We start from the raw sequence: 18,517 nt of genomic DNA, 5'->3' as shown, positions 1-18,517 counted from the left end.
AATCTAATGTAGAATACCCAGTTACTCTTTGAATAATTTCTTTGTTGATCTTGATTGGTTTGCCTTCCAACCATACTTTCATGTCATGGACTCAGCTTAGAAAAAAATTTATCTATTCATTCTTTAAAACTTTAGAAAAATCTAGGGCACAACTTAGCTTTGTCTGCAATAATTTTGAATTCATCTTCCAGAATTTCATCTACACATAACTTGCCATAAGTAGTTCTAATTTCAAATCTCTAATTTCTCAAATCTTACATTAATTACATGATTTGATGTCTTGCATAGTCAAGACTCTAGGTGGAATAAATGACAACACCCCAACATTATCAATAGGGATTTCAATATTAACTATTGTTCTAAATTTTGGTGGAGGTTTGTCATCATTCTTTATGATTTTTGCATTGTTATCCTTTGTTACTTCACTTCCAAATGCCACTGTGAACTAGTGTTTTCAATAAAATATTTTTTAAAAATACCTTACTTTGCAATAAGAGTAATACTTACTTCTCTTCAAAAATTTGATAATACCTTGGTATGATTCCTTTCTCTAGTTTCTAAGATCATTTTAATTTTTCTTAAGAATTCTTTAATCACTAGGTAAGAGAAATAATCATTCAAATTTGATATATACCTCTGATATTTCAATTTAGATTTTTAATTAATATCCTCATTCTTAGATAGTGTATGATAGCTAGGCTCAGCCTTAACTTTATTTCATTTAAAGTTATGCACTCGGTCATAACCAATTCACTTGGTTAGTATGTGGTCCTTCTTGATCACTTGATCTATACTGTGGGACTTGGTCAATATAGACTGTACCACTAATGCTTGGTACTTACTAAATTTTCATTTCTAACATTTTTCAATGCATCTCTAATTATGTAGATATATCTTTTAATCACTTTAATACTAGGAACTAATGTAAAAATAGCTTTCAAGTATACAATTCCTACATACCTCTTCCTTTTAGTGAGATGTGGTGTGATCACTAGATCCATAAGAGTGGGTGATCACAATTTCTTCTACTCTACTACTTTCGTCTCTTACTATATCTATCCATGTCTTCTTCTTTTATGGTTTATCATCACCATTTCTTGGTGTTGGTGTAGGTATCCTAGTTTTATAGTTCTTACTAATATGTCCCACTCTAAGACAATTGAAACATACTATCTCAATATTTAACCATTTCTTGTAATTTCTTCTAAAATGTGTCTTGATGCAATTCTCTAGAATGTGTCCATATTATCCACAATGTAGCAATTATATCATGTGTTGTAATCCTAGTCATAGTAATTGCATTTCTTTGCTACATGTATTTGTTGTCCAAGTTACCAATGTGATTTCTTATTAAGTCTATATTCATAAGCCTTATGTATGTACATTTGACAATTGTAGAAGTGACCTTGGAATATAGATACCTTTCTAGTTGAATCATTGTTCTCTATTTTGCATTCATAAGCTTGATGTCCTTCTCTCTTGCATTTAGAACAATTACCACTTGGCTTAGGTTTAGGAGTTTTCTTACCATTTTTTCTTCTACAAATGTTAGTTGTATGTCCAATCTTTACACAATAATAGCATGTATTTTTGCATTTTGATTTTGCATTCCTTTGTTCTCCACTTTTGGACAATTCTCCTTCTTTAGTATATGAAGATTACTTGTATCCAAGTCCAAGTATATCTTTTTCTCTTGGTGACTTCATCATGTCTTTAAAATGTTTGATTACTTCATTTGTTTTGTTCAACATTTCTATCAGTTCCTTTTCATGCTTTAACTCACTCTTCAATTTCTCATTTTGTAACTTTAGATTTGTGATCTCCAAATATTTCTTATTTTCTTCATAATTTGCAATTACCAATTGGTTTACCATATCAAGTTGAGTATTTGTAAGCTTTTGAACTTCAAATGATGTTTCTTCAAGTCTTCTAGCTATCTACCTTTTCTCTTCTTCAGCCATGAGCTTATCTTCTATTTATTTCTTCTTTTTTTCAATAGCTCCATGTAGTGTGATAGATTGGATTTCTTGTTTTGTCTTTAGATCTTTTTCTTCCTCCACTAGGGTATTGTCCTTCTATTGTAATTATGTAATTGCTTCATCGTTGTTAAAATCCTTTTCATTAATTGGCAATCCTAATCTATCAAATTCTTTGTATTAAGTATCATTAAGTTGTGTATCCATCTATCTTCTCCTTTTGAGAGATTTTCTCAATTCTTCTTTTGTTGTCTCTAATTGGTGCACCCCAATGTGTATTTCAATTATATAATTTTCAATAATCTTTCCCATCTTGTATACTTTCATTTGCATGATCTTAGACTCTCAAGCTATTAAGCTTCCTGACTATAATCATAGCTAGTTCATCATTAAATCATAGCTAGTTCATCATTAAAACTATAATGCTAAAATAAAATAAGTGAATAACATCCATAACATCTCAACACATAATACAATGATTTGGTTACCCAAAACCACTTCAAGATGAAGGTAAAATTGGCATGGGGATGAAACCCACAAATCATCACTATTGCAACAATAAATTTATCCTCTTAAGGTTACAATGTTTAATCATAAGATATGATCTACCTGGTGAGAGGTTTTTCCTATTAAAGACTTAAAGACTATTAGATCTTTTCTTTTTGGAGGTCTTAACATTTATAATAAAGTAAGGACTTTGTTAGGAGATTTACATAGGCCTATTATGACCACTTTGTTAAGAAATTTTCCTTGTCTCAATTAGAAAAATAACTAATTTAGTACCTAACCTCAGTATGCTCTACAAACTAGTATTGGATCTCCTCTTTCCTTTATCTCTAATCTGATTCTCCTAAACTAATAAATCTATTTAGTCCTTTACTACTCTGATTTCTCTCTCTACCGAATATGTCTCTTCAACTATTTAACATGCATGTATCCTTTTCACATTTCATCCAATATGATTCTAGGTTTAGAATCCTCCTTAAATAGACTCCATGTGAAGCTTCCATATCTGGATCAATTATTAAAACTTCATCATCCTTTTTCATTTATATTGCTTTTCTTAATTGGTTGAATTGTTTTCCTAGGGATCATTACCTTCTACTAATGATGCATAATCAAAATCTGATTTGGCTCTACAGATATTAAATCTCATAGAAATGTTGGCCAAAATGATTCACATATGAGTTTTTACCATTACAAACTCACATATCAAAACTACATTGCTCGACACCTAAGTTCTCTGACACTCAGTCATGTATGTTGTTGCTTGGCGTATATAAGTATGTGTGCTCAACACTTGATAACTTCTCAATATTCTCAATCTCCATTAAATGAATTGGCTCATACTATATTCCTTGGTTCACATCTCTTTCACTTTTTACTAAATGCTTAGCAATCATTATTTTTCTTGGTCTAAGTGTTACTTGATAGGCCTTTACTAGATAACTCAGTCACAGTGATGATCTTATAATATTTCTTAGTAAATGACTTGCAAATGACTAAGTGTTTTGATCACTAATCAACAACATAGGCTTAGAGATCAACAAAATCCCCCTTTGACATTAGTGGAAAAAAACTTTGCAATGAAATAATTCCTTACAAAAATGTATTCTCCCTTGAGAACCAAATTTGATAGACCAACATCTTCTTCTTCATAACTCTAACTTTGACTTTAACTCTAACTGGTAACTTTAACTCCCCCTTTCTTGTTACTTCTCCCTTCTTATCAAATATCCCCCTTATTTTTGTCACTGATGGTAGTTGGGGTTGTTGGAGTGAGTTGGAACTTCTCAAAAAAAATTAGATGACTTGGCACTACATTTGCATAGCATGTAGTCCATATTTCTTGTACCCTTTCCAATATTTGAAAATTGAATCTCTAGCTTGATAGCTAGGTCAATGAATCCTGCAATATGTGTAAAATTTGTGTCTTTCTATAAAATTTCCTTGGCAACAAAAATAACCTTTTGAACTATATCTATGTGTGGAAATATTTGAAGTTGAATTAATGCCAACTTAGACCATATTTCTTCATCTTTATCTATGAGCTCATATAATTGTGTGTGAATAAATATAAGTTTACTGAATGAAAATAAACTTGAACTTGTGTTCTTTCTGAATGAGTGAACATTAGTCTTCATACTTGGATATAATAACTCTAATGAATGTTTAGTATTTTTTGTAAAGAAATTTGTATTGCACAGACTCAAATATAAAGAGTTTTTTTTTTTTCAAAACTATTTCCAATTGTGTAATAGCTATAGAAAGCTCACCTTGTCACTATAGAAGTTCATGCGAGACTTTTTGTAATACTTTATGCTCCATTCTCCTTTCAAACCAATGTAATAACTTCTCATTTGTTTCTATATCCCATGTCTAAACTCCATTAACTACACCTACTAGTTGATCCAAAATTGATTGCTGATGATTAACATCTGTAATACTAAAAGAATCTCTAAAAATGTCTTTGAGAGTATGTAATAACCATCTTCTCTTTTGTTCTCTCTTCAGTTGTTCTTGTTTGGCATTTCAACTCAACAAGATTTGCAATTCATGCATTATTTTAAGGTAAGATTATTCAAATCATATGTAGGTAAAGTAATTACCTCATTAAGGTCTATTGACTCACCATCAGCCTCTTCCACATGATTCATAGCTTGATATCTAGAGGTTGTATCACTTAGTAGTGATAGTTTTAATTTATTCCCTTTCTCACTTGATCTCTCCTTTGGTTACTACACTAGATTAGATATTTCACCTATTATATAGGTATCAGTAGTGTAGGTTTTGCAATGCTTGCACTCAGCATTTGAATGAGAGCTTGAGTAGCCTCTTTCTCTTTCTATGTAATTCCTTCATCTACCAACTTTGTTCTTGAAACTTTTTTAGAATTTTCTCCCTATTTCAAAACTTTCATACAAGTCATTGGTGGAAAATATACAATCAATGCCTCACCAATTTTCTCATCACTTGTATCCTCTATAGTTGGTGTAACTATAGCATCATTAGTCTTCTTAACTTCAAGATTCTGATATTCAATTACCTATAATATAATTGGATTTAAAAATGGTTTTCTTGAGTCCTTCATCAATCCTTGAATTTCTTCTTCAGTGAGTAATTTGGATTAGATGGAGGGATGTCAGTGTCATCTTCAATTTTGATAGTATCCTTAAATTACATTCCATTGACAAGTTGTTCAATTTTTGTTGCTATCTTAGCCACTTCCTTCTTTTCTTCATGTTCAAATTTTATAACGTCTTGGCCTTCCCTCACCTTTATTGTTGGAGTAAGCACTCAAAATAATTGTTTCCAGAATTCAATACTTTCTTTCTCAACTTCAATAACTTTATTCTTTAGAAGCTTGTATTCCTTGTCCCTTTGCATAAGCTTCTTAACAAAATATTTAAGGGATGTGGACATATGTATCTTTCCCAAATTTGGCATGATATGTGTCAATGTTCTTTCTCTAATTCTCTTTTCTATGGTCAATGCCCATTTTCATTTGACATCCACTCTATTATAAAATCCTATAGGAATTCTAGTTTCCAATTCCATTGGTGTATGTGTAAACTTTATCAACATATCATATGTTGTCTAATAAATGCCTAGAAGAAATTTGGTATAGTAACACCAACAATGATGCAAATTTTATACTTATGCTGAAGTTGTTTAGATCTATTTTGTATGGGATTTAGTGGAATACAACTGAGTGTATTGAGATGTATAATTTTGATTATTGATTCATCATTAGAAATATTATAAAAATAAATATATTTAGATAACCCCATCTAATATATTATTCATTTAACTACATCTTTTTACAATTTTGAACATTTAGATTCAATTATGTCTTTCTTTAAAAATCACTATTTAGGATCATACTCTATTGGTTATCATCACAATAAAGAAGTGTAAGAAGAAAAATAACAAATCAAGGTGGACATAACCAAGAAAAAACCTAATAGTTTATGTACTATATTAAAAAAATAATTTAAGCAATTTTAAAAATTGTCAAGAAAGTCATTAGAAAAAATTATATAGGTCACTCTCTTTACATAAAAAAAGAGGGGGAAGAAGAAAATAAAGGAAAATAATGATAAAATAATTGAGGACACCCTCCATTCCATAGAAAAATAAAAGAAGGTGGAGAAGAAGATGAAGGAGAAGTAGAATAATAAAATGGGTAAGAAGAAGAAGGGAAAGGGGAATGAGAAGGAGAAGGAAAGAGAAGGAGAAACACAAGTTTTAAGGAGGAAAAGACCAAGTAAATGGAGGAGAAGGGGAAGAACAAAAGGAAGAAAAAAGTAGTAAAAAAGGAAAATAAGAAGAAATAGACTATGAAGACAAAGTACTATGATAATGAAAAGAAGAAAAATGAGAAGGGGAAGGAGGGAGGGAGGGAGGGAGGGAGGGAGGGAGGGGGAGGGGGGGAGAGAGAGAGAGTGGGGGGAGCGGGGGAGGAATAAGGCCAAGAGGGAATATGAAGGAGACTAAAAGAGGAAAGAAGAAGAAACTAAAAGGAGAAGTGCAACTAAATGAATAGAATAGAATGGAATGGAGAAGGAGGGGCAGAAGAAGAAGAAAGTGAGGGAATAGAGACCTAATAGTCTCTTAAGCCTTTAACAAGGTAGAATCCTCACAAGGTAGATCATATGCAATGATCAAACATTATAACCTTAACTGGTTGACTTTATTACTATAGTAGTGAAGATTTGTGGGTGTCATCCCCACCCTAGCTTTACCTTCACCTTTGAGGGTTTTTGGGTAACAAATATTGTGTTATGTGTTTTATTTTTGTGCATGTAATTGGTTAGATTTATATGTTACAACAAGTTTACATTAGAAGTTTTACATGCACAAGTTATTAATAGATGTGAATGAATTGGTGAAAAAGTGCTAAAGATTTTGATTCACCCCCCCCCCCCCCCCGTTCTCCTAGTATCTTGTTTATCTTGTTTACACCTCCATAAATAAAAAATTGGTATCAAAGCATTGGTTCTCTAAGAGAATCCAAATAGCTTGGATATTAGATCTTGGAGATGAAGGCATACAAACTGGACAAGGCTATCAACAATTAGGTGATTGAGATTCAACTCATACTACAAAAACTCGAGAAGGTAAGAAAAGATCTAAAGGATTCCCCAAAAAGAAAAAAGGAAATTTCCATCCAAATAAAACAATTTTCCTATGAAGAAGTTGAGACTAAAGAACTATTTGAATCAATTAATCTAAATGAAAAAGCATCTACAGATCTACTTGACAAGAAAAACTCTTGAATGAAGAAATTAGAGCACTAAAAAAGAGAACATGAAATCCAATCAATAATACTATGTGAAGTGATTGAACAAAGAAAGAAAGATGAAGAAGACATGAATATGGTTGGAGAAGACAAAAGAGTAATGGCTACTAGACTTGAAGAAAGGATATCAGATAAACAAAAGCTCACAAACACTCAACTAGATATAATGAATCAACCAATGCTTGTAGATCAAGAATTAAATCACAAGGATATGGAAATTGCAAATCTCAAATAATAGAATGAGATATTGAAGAATGAACTAAAAAATGAGAAGGAATCTATGGAGAGATTCAACAAATTAAAGGAAGCAATGAATTACTTTGAAGATCTCCTGAAGTTATCAAGTTGTTCTAATGCGTAAGGACATTCATGCACTTAGAAAGGAGAATAATCCAAGAATGGAGAACTAAGGAATGCAATGTCAAAGGAAAAATAAACCTGCTATCACTGTGGAAAACTTGGTCATAGTGCAAATATTTATTGAAGCAAACATGGTATGTGAAATTCTAAACCTAAGTTTAATGGTTACTATTTTTACTACAAGAAACAAGGACATCAAATACATGAGTGTAGGTCAATACTAAGGAATGCACCTACTACACCTAGATTTGAAGGATATTTCTATAATTACAAAAAGTGTAGGAATATAGTATTTGAATCTAGATCATAAACAAAACCCTATTGGGCAAATTGGAGAAAGAATTTTGCACGTTACAATCCATGTTAAAAAATTCACAAGTTTGGACATCTAAGCAAGAATTGTAAGACTCAAGTACATTCAACAAATTAGACAAAGACCAAAGGAAAAGGTAAAGTGGGTGCTAAGAAAATTAGGAATGAAATAAACAAGAAACAGAAAAGGAAAGTAGGAGGTGGAGCTAATGAAGCTGAGATCACCCAATCAAAAGGAGAAGGTGATCATCTCATCTTAATCTAACCAAGAGAGGTATGTATGAAACATTATACTTAATTGATATATCATACATCAGTTCCTCATATGAAAATGTACAAAAAATTCATATTTGGAAATACAAGATGCATATAAGCAAATTTATAAAAGGTTGTCAAGTGTCAGTAAAATTGTCTATGTTGATCGAGCATTACATCATAGAATGAGCACTTCAAAGATATGGTATAGATCAAATGATATGGTAGAGACCGAATGGAATGGTAGAGACCAAATGATATGGAAGAGACTGAGATATAATGCAAAAACCTAGTTAAAAGGAATCACCATCAACTGAGACAACTAGCTTCCACTTACCTAAGTACACAATAGAATTGGAGACCCTAATCGATCAAAAGAAGGTATATTAAGAATTTTAAAGACATTATTTCATACCTTGTATTCAAATTTAGAAATAATAGAGTGATTTCAATATTTAAGCAACTAGAAAATATCTCAAGAGAGATTTGGAAAAAGAAGCTTGAATGAGTGGAGATATGATCTTACCGAGTTACAAAAGCTACAACTTGTAGAGAATCTAATGTAATGCTATGGTAGCTTTCTTCTTTACTCCTTGCTTTCTCAAGGACGTTCTTAGTCTTGTTCTTATCCTATTAGGTTTCCTTTGATTCCATAATCTCTAGAGGAACTCTACCCTATCCTCTAACTACTCACTACCTAGTTACGCCAATGGTTTTAGTTCCTTCCTTCTCCAAATAACTCTTCAAGCTAACTTGTTGACTTGCTTCCTTAGTATTTCTTGACCATTTTTATCAACCTTTTAGAGTGATGGGCTCTTAAAAGTTATACCAAAATTCTCCTTTACTTCTGAAAACAAATTTCACAAGTTACCTTCAAGTTCTTTACTCCTACTCCAAAACTGCCAGAAACAAGGCTACTAGAATTAGCCCTCCAACTTGAGTTTTTGGAATTTAACCCTAATTTTCTTAGAAAAGGTAGAAAAAATTATGGTTTCAAGTACCCTTTTGGAAAACCTACATGATTTTTTGGATCTCAGGTTTCCAAACTATCCGTGCACCTGAAAGTAACTTTTATGCCTATATTTAAGGGTTTTATACCATAAATGGTAGGATCTAGTCATTCCCTCAACAAAACTTATCATGAAGCCTTCTCCTTTGGCATATACTAACTTGAATCACCCTCCTCCTTCTAAAATACTTGGTTTGAAGTATTCCTCACATTCAAACCCCAAATCCTTCCTTTCTTTGTTGTGATAACCTAACCAAGTATCAAAGACTTCCCTAGGGCATTGTATTTAAATTGCTTAACACACTTTCCAAGGGCCCAAAAATTATCTACACTATTTACACAAGCTCCATTCCTATTTTCCCTACAACCATGAAGAACTCATAGTAGGAACTCATGGGGAGGACTTCTTGCACAAAGAGAAAAAATGAACTAGCACATAGGAAACTGACAAATGAATTTCAAAACATGCTTAAATAAATACCTAAAAACTTGAAACATAAATAGAAAAGTACTATAATAACATGAAAAACAAATATCCAACCCCATAATGAAATCTCCAATCCATTACTTCGTATAGGAAATCAAAAATTTAAATACATTATTAAAACTATACTAGAAATCGTAGATCTAATTGCACAAAATTGTTGATTATATTTCCCAACCCTTGGGATGTGTTCATTTCATGGTTTTGTAAGCTCCCAAAGAGGTTTCAAGTAGTTGGACTAACCGCCAACCTCTTTCTTTCATTTTGCAACTTTTTGTCATCCAAAAATTGCACAACTTAACGACTTTTTGCATCTTTGAGCAATTTTTCTTTCCTTCACTTGGGAACTTCCAAACCTATCTACTTTGATCCACTAATGATGTCTAGGCTTCATTTAGCCTCTAGGACATCAATTTGCATGATTTTTTCCATTTTTTCCTAATTGAAATTTTTTGCACAATTATAGTACATTGACATCTTTTTTACATCGCTCCAAATGACATGTTTGGAGCTCCAATCCATGCAATAGGTTAATAAAAACATCATGGAGACAGAATGGTTTAAAACCCATACATTCCTCATGCTTTCATGATCCTATACCCATGCCCCCAACACAAGCTACTCTCAGAAACACACCAAAACTAGCTAGGAGGGAAACTTCACATAGGAATAACTCAAACAAAGATATGGCCTTAAAAAGTTCCAAACTTACTCATACTCCTAACTTTGCTAGAGTCGGTAGAAGCAAAAAATCCAACTACAAACCAAAATGAGAGGCTTTTACTAGGTGCTCTTGCATCATACTCCCCCTAACAAAACAAAAAAATACTTAATCCATCCATGGATTGAGTAGTTAGAACTTAATTCCCAATCTTCTAAAATATGTCTCTCTAATCCAAGTAGCATCGACATCATCCTTTCCAATCCACTACACAAGATGTTCTAAGAAGTCCTCCTTCCTAGCTTATTTTTAGATCCTTCAATTCAATACCCTATCTTCTTGTAGAGGTGGAGGAGGGCTTATGTGGAGGTTTGCTAAATCTTGGCTGACCTCTTGAAGGCTCTAATCAACATCTTTGACATGTCCTTTTTAGGAAACCAAATCTACAACATTAAAAAGGGGGGACAATCCAATGTCTTTAGGAAGTGCCACCTTATAAGAATTGTGGCCATACTTGGCAAGTATTTTTCAAGGACCCAACCTTCTCATCTAGAGTTTGTGTGGTATCCCTTTGGGAAAACTATGTTTGTTCAAGTGCACCATCACTAGATTTGCTATCTGAAATTGTAACTCCTTCTTCAAGGTATCCACCTTTTTCTTCAATTTATCAACATTATCAGTTAGTGTCTTCCTTACACTTTCATGGACTTTCCTCATAGATTTGGAAGAGTCCTTAGTACAACCACTACTTGGAACTTTGTCCTTCAACTCTCTGAACTCTAAAACCCCTCTAGGTTACAAAACATAAACTATTTCAAAAGGACTCTTACCTATTGATCTATTTACTATAGATCAATGTAGGCATATTCATCCTACCTAATGACTTCATCCCAAGTCTACCCATACTCTTTTTTGAGATGCATCAATAGGTTTCAAAGACTCCTATTAGTCATCTCGATTTGGCTATCAATCTATGGGTGATAGGAAGATCCAAAAGACAAGTTAGTCCCAAGCCTTCTCCACAGTGTTTTCCAAAATGGATCATGAATTTGTTGTCCCTATCTAAAACAATGCTCATAGGTAGACCATGGATCCTAACCACCTCTTTGAAAAAAAGAGCAATCTAACAAGCATCATGTATGGTCTTGCAATATAGAAAATGGGCCATCTTACTAAACCTATCCACAATCATGTAAATGCTATCATACCCCTTCCTTGTCCTTGGTAGACCAAATATAAAATCCATACTTATACACTCCCATGGAAGTGGTTGGTAAAGACCAAAATTTGAGGATGTTCCCTTTTCTTTTTGGCACACTATGCAACCCTCAACATATTATATAATATATCTAGTCATCCTAGGCCAAAAATAGAACCTAGTGATTAACTCTTGAGTCTTATTGACTCAAACATGACCACTAAGTGCCCCATTATGCTTCTCTTAGATAAAATTTTCCCTCAATGACCATCTAGGGACACAAAGCTAACTTCCCTTAAACAATAGATCATTCTATAATGTATAATTAGAAAACTCATAATGAAAGTTATTTTTGAACTTCTTGCATACCGTGTAGACTTGAGCAAAATCTTCATCATTAACATATAGGTCTTTGAATCTTTCAATACCTATGCTTTGTAGTTGAATCTCTCAAACTATGAGGAGTCTCCTACTTAATGCATCAACTACCTTATTCTACACCCCCTTCTTATGTTTGATAGTAAATGTGTAGGCTTGTATATACTCTACTCACTTCATATGCTTAACATTAAGTTTATCTTGAGAATTAAGGAAACTAAGAGCTTGGTTTTCTAAATACACAACAATTCCCTTTGGAAGAAAGTAGTGCCTTCATTTTCTTAGAGCTTGGACTTGATCATACAAGTCTAGGTCATAGGAAGAGTATTTCTATTTTTCATTATTGAGCTTCTCACTATGAAAAGCCATTGGCCTTCCTTCTTGGCTTATAACAACCCCAATAGCTATATTACTAGCATCACATTCCACTTGAAAAAAATAAAATCTAGGAAGTACTAGTCTAGGTAGTTTTGTTATCTTGTTTTTGAGTGTCTCAAACCCATGATCAGCTTCTGGGGTCTAATGAAAATTTTCCCCCATTCCTCCCTTGATTGTATCCAACATAGGAGCACATATGCAACTGAAATGTTTGATAAACTTTCTATAATACTATGCCAAACCATGGAAGCTTCTCACATTTGATGTAGTCTTAGGAGTAGGCCAACTTAGAATGGAATCCACCTTGTCTTGGTCCATTTTGAGCTTACCTTGAGACATAACAAAGCCAAGACAAACTAGCTCCTATTTCATGAAGTCATAATTCTCCAAATTGATCATTATCTTTTCTTCATGCAACTTCTTAAAGATAATTTGTAAATTATTGATATGCTCCTCTTTAGTTTTGCTAAAAAATAAGACATCATCTAAATAAACAACAACAAACTTACCAATTTAATCTACCAATACCTCATTCATCAGCCTAATAAAAGTAGATGGAGTATTGGATAAAACAAATTGCATCACAAGAAATTTATACAAACCTTTTTTAGTTTTTAAGGATGTTTTCAATTCATCCCCTTCATTTGTTCTAATTTGGTTTAGCCATTTTTCAAGTTTATTTTTAGGTCTATCTTGCTGAAATACTAGGTCTTCAATTCTAGGTATTGGGAACCTGTACCTAAGGGTGATCCTATTTATGGATTTAGAATAAGTACAAAGTATCCAAGTTCCTCCTTTTTTGGGGGCTAAAACAATAGGGACTCCACATGGGCTAATGCTTTTCCTAATTAGGCCTTGGTTTAGGAGCTCTTGGATTTGTTTGGCAATTTCCTCATTTTGTTGAGGCATCATCTTATAGGAAACTTTTTTTTGTAAGGTAGCTCCTAGGATAAATTTAATTTGGTGGCTAACAAGTCTCTTAGGAGGTAAGGTGGTAGGTTTTCCATCACTAATAATAACTTTATACTCCTTAAGAAATTCTTGTACTTCCCTTGATATCTTTGTTTTCTTGGCAGTAACTTCCTCCTTAGGTTTAAAAAACAATGTAAACTCAACTCCATCTCCTTCATCTAACGTCTTCAAGAAATCCTTCTCACCAGCCATGAGCACACTTGGACTTGAGGTCTTCAACCCTCTTTCTTCTATCAAGGATTGGCTGTTGAAATTCACCGTATACTTCTTGAATGATTAGGAATTTTTAGTTCCATCATGCATGGCTTGATTATAAAATTTCCATGGCTTTCCACGTAGAAGGTGGCATGCATCCATGGGTAAAATATCACATAGTACTCTATCCTTGTATCTCCCTATAGTGAACTCTACCCATGCTTGTGTTAGAAATAGATAATACTAAGAGGGAGAGGGGGGCATGGGTGAATCAATATTCTACAAACTTTTTCCCATAATTGAATATTGTTAATTACTTTATAACTTGCATATGAAAGTAAACCAAAAATGTTGAACAATAAATATAACCATGCACATAGACAACTATCACACCATTATTTTTTAACTAGGGAAATCTTGGCCAAGGGAAAACCTCAGTGGGGATGATACCCACTAGATGATTCACTAAACAATAAGATCCTATTAAGGATATTGACCCTATTAGGAGTCTATAAAGTACATATAGTGTCTTGAGTCTTTGTTAGGAGACTAGGCCTTTTTAGAATCCTCAACCTTGTTAGAGTTTCTTCAAACCTATTAGGAGTTGGTAGAATAAATACAATGTATGCAAGAAGGTCCCACTAGCCTAACATACAATTATACAATTTAGTTCTTCACAAGAATAGATATAGAAACAATACTTTCTATCTGTTGTAATTCACACTTTCTTTGATCAAACATCAAATTCATAGATATCACATAGATTACATATGTCACACAAATCACATGTCACACATCTCTATTATGCCAAACTTATCTTTGCAAGATGAGATCTTTACTTATACCTCACATACTCGTAATTATTTGCTCAATCAGCTTTCATGTCTTCACATGCTTGACATAATATAAGGTAGCTTATGGAATAATATTCACATATTCATCTCATCATAACTTAGTAATTATTCTATAACAAAAATAATGCCTCAAGTTATACAATCCAATTCTCTGTTATGCTTTGTTCTATTATGTTAAATACCTACACTGGAATTTCAATCATAACTCATGTTGTATTATTTGTACACACTTGTGCACTGGTACACATCATCATGAAAATTCCATATAACTTTCCTTAATTGTGCATGATCTAACTCTCCACAAGTCATCCATACGCATCATATTTGTTCTCTGTATTGTTGCAAACTACCTAACACTTAAAACAATTTTCTATCTCTAAATGCATAAATGAAATGTTGAATACATGTTGCTATAAATAATAACCATAAATACATCTATATAACCATATTGCCAACAATATCCCCCTTTTTAATTGATGGAAACATTTGGAAAAATTGACTAAGTCCCAAAATGATGTCATACATGGTCAAAAAACAAATAAATGTAACTACACAAAATTGTCTTCAAAACATAACAATTTAATTCATCTTTTGTCAAATCATTACATTCCTTATGTCTCCTTTAAATTGATACATAAGTACATAAGTATACTCCCCCTTACATATACAATACATACAAATATACAATTTTCCTTCTACATAATACTCCTCCTTAGACATCAATGGCAAAGGTGTCAAAAACAATACTGTATCAACAAAAAATGGGTGGACTATTATTGATCAACTTGATATCTTAGAGAAACAATCTACAGATAAAAGTTTTAGTCTTTCCAATTCCTTCTTCTAGTTCTCCTTCACTATATTTGAAATACTGATTAGTGCGCACAGTACATAAGATGCCACTTCAACTATGCTCAAGTCAATATAAAAAAATTTGTCATAGGAATTCTTGGCTACATGACATTCCTCCAATTGTCTCTACAAAATACCATCTTTCCTGATAAATTTTTTTCTAATACTAGAGAATTTTTTTGGTGGAAAGTTTTCCATCACTAATAATAGCTTTATACTCCTTAAGCAATTTGTGTACTTCCCTTGGTATCATTGTTTTCTTGGTAGTAACTTCCTCCTTAGGTTTTAAAACCAATGCAAACTAGACTACATCTCCTTCCTCTAGGGTCTTCAAGAACTCCTTCTCACCAACCATGAGCACACTTTGACTTGATATCTTCAACTCTCCTTCTTCTAGCAAGGATTGGATCTTGAAAGTCATCCCATCCTTCTTGAATGAGTAGGAATTTTGAGTTCCATCATGTATGGCTTGATTATCAAATTTCCATGGCTTTCTAATCAGAAGGTTGCATGCATCCATGGGTAGAATATTACATAGTACTCTATCCTTGTATCTCCCTATAGTGAACTCTACCCATGCTTGTGTTAGAAATAGATAATACTAAGAGGGTGAGTGAATCAACATTCTATAAACTTTTGCACACAACTGAATATTGTTAATTGCTTTATAACTTGCATATGAAAGTAAACCAATAATGTTGAATATTAAACGTAACCATGCACATAGATAACTCATAACACCATTATTTTTTAACTAGAGAAACCTTGGACAAGGAAAAACCCTGATGGGGATAATACCCACAAGATGATTCACTAAGCAATAGGATCTTGTTAAGGATATTGACCTTGTTAGGAGTCTATGAAGTACATATAGTGTCTCGAGTCCTTGTTAGGAGACTAGGCCTTGTTAGAAGCCTAAACCTTGTTAGGAGTTTCTTCAACCCTATTAGGATTTGGTAGAATAAATAAAATGTATGAAAGAAGATCTCACTACCCTAACATGCAATTATACAATTTAATTCTTCACAAGAATAGATATACATACAATACTTTATGTCTCTTGTACTCACATGTCACATATCGCTATTATGCCACACTTATCTTTTCAAGATAAGATATTTACTTATACCTCACATCTTCATAATTCTTTTCTCAGTTGACTTTCATGTTTTAACATGCTTGACATAGTATAAGATAGCTTATCATAACTTATCACATAGTTGGCTCATCATGGCTTAGTAATTATTTTGTAACCAAAATAATTCCCAAGTTGTACAATCCAATCCTCTACTATGCTTTGTTATGTTATGTTAAATACCCACAATGGTATTTCAATCATAACACATTGTATTGTTCATACACACCTATGCACTTGAACACATCATCATGATAATCTCATTGAACTTTCCTTAATTTTGTATGAGCTAACTCTCAATGATACACATCACATCTATTCTCTATACTATTGCAAACTTCCTAACACTTAGACAATTTTCCATCTCTAAATACATAAATGAAATGTTGAACACATATTGCCATAAATGACAACCATAAATACATGTATATGACCATATTTCTAAAAATATCCCCCTTTGGCATTGATGGCAACATTTGGGAAAATTGATGAAGTCCCAAAATGATTTCATACATGTGGTAAAAACAAATAAAAGTAACTACACAAAATTTCCTTCAAAACATAACAATTTGATTCATTTTTTAATGGATCATTACATTCCTTATATCTCCTTTACATTGATACATAAGTACATAATTACACTCCCTCTTACATATACAATACATACAACTATACAATTTTCCTTCTACATAATACCCCCCCTTTGACATCAATGGCAAAGGCATTAAAAACAAATTTGTATCAATAAAAACTTAGTGGACTGCTAATAATCAACTTGATATCTTGGAGAAATAATTTGCATATAGAATTTTCAGTTTTCCACATCCTTCTTCTAGTTCTCCTTCATTGTATCTAGAATACTAATTAGTGTGCATAGCATGCATAAGATTTCACTTCAACTATGCTCAAGTCAATATAGTCAAATTTTTCATAGAAATTCTTAGCTACAAGATGTTCCTCTAATTGCCTCTACATAATATTGATATTTGCTAACAAAATTTCTCTAGGACTAGAGAATCTCTTAGCTACCTTCTCCTTATCATATTCCAAGCTTATTATGTCATCATGTATCTTCTCAACTTCTACTTTACCATCCTCAATAGTGGTTTCTAGGAGATGTAACTTTGCACTAAGTTTTTCAAGTTCACTCAAATTTCCCTTTATCTGGTTCTCAAAATTAGTTAGTTACTTGTATGACAACATGCACTATCCATAAAATTTCTTTCCTTCATAATTAACATTTCTTAGTTCCTTGATGCTTCCATCAAGTGTTATCAAATCATTTCTTACATTAGTGCATACTTTTTCAAATAGTGATGCACCATGCTTTGCCTGTTCTTGCACTAAAGCTACTTCTGCTAGAGTTGTGAATTCCTCATCAAAGGTTAAACTAACTCCTTGGCCTTTGACTACAAATCTTGATTTTCTATAGTTTAGGTGACTATCTTTTGCATTCTATCCAAGAATTTAGTTAATGTCTTCTCTAAAGACTTTACTGATTTGTTCTTCTCAAACAACTTGCTCAGTGAGCTCATCAATCCTTGATGATCTTCATCATCTAATGGTACTGATATTGTTTCTAGTATTGGAGTGACTATAAGAGTAACTACTTTCTATTATGCCTTCATCTTCTCTTCTTCATCCCTCTTCTTCTCTTGTTCTAGTCTTTCTTCTTCTCTCCTTGCATCATCCTCAGCTTTCTTCCTTTATTCATTCACTCTCTTTTCTTCTTCCTCCTTTTTCTTTTCTTCTTGAATCCTCTTTGCCTTTGCTAGCCTTTTTTTATTCTTTCTTCTACTCCTTTTCTTCTTTCTTCTTCTACACCTCTTCTTCTTTGTTCTTCTTTTGTTCTTCTCCATCATCATCTAAACTGGAGTAAGCTATAATATTGCCAACAATAGTTTGGCCATAAGTTGAAAATGGATTTTATTTTGCATCTACTATTATGTGTGTACTATCCACTTGCATGGATTTAGATCTCATAACAATATGTGTTGGTGAAAGTACTTGTTGTGTCTCCTCTACTTATTCCTCATCACTAGAAGGTGTACTTGCTTGCACATACACAGGTTTGTTAGGCTTTGATTGTGCACTTGCCTTTGGTATAGTGTTCATGTAATTTACAATAGCTTCCTTTGTCTCTTTCCTTACATCCTCATAATTTCCTCCCATAAGAATGATTTCTCTTCTTTTATT

The sequence above is a fragment of the Cupressus sempervirens genome, chromosome 11 (genome assembly GCF_028749045.1).
Source record: "Cupressus sempervirens isolate cs-2001-9-10 chromosome 11, ASM2874904v1, whole genome shotgun sequence".
Taxonomy (NCBI): domain Eukaryota; kingdom Viridiplantae; phylum Streptophyta; class Pinopsida; order Cupressales; family Cupressaceae; genus Cupressus; species Cupressus sempervirens.
This window is presented reverse-complemented; position numbering follows the sequence as displayed.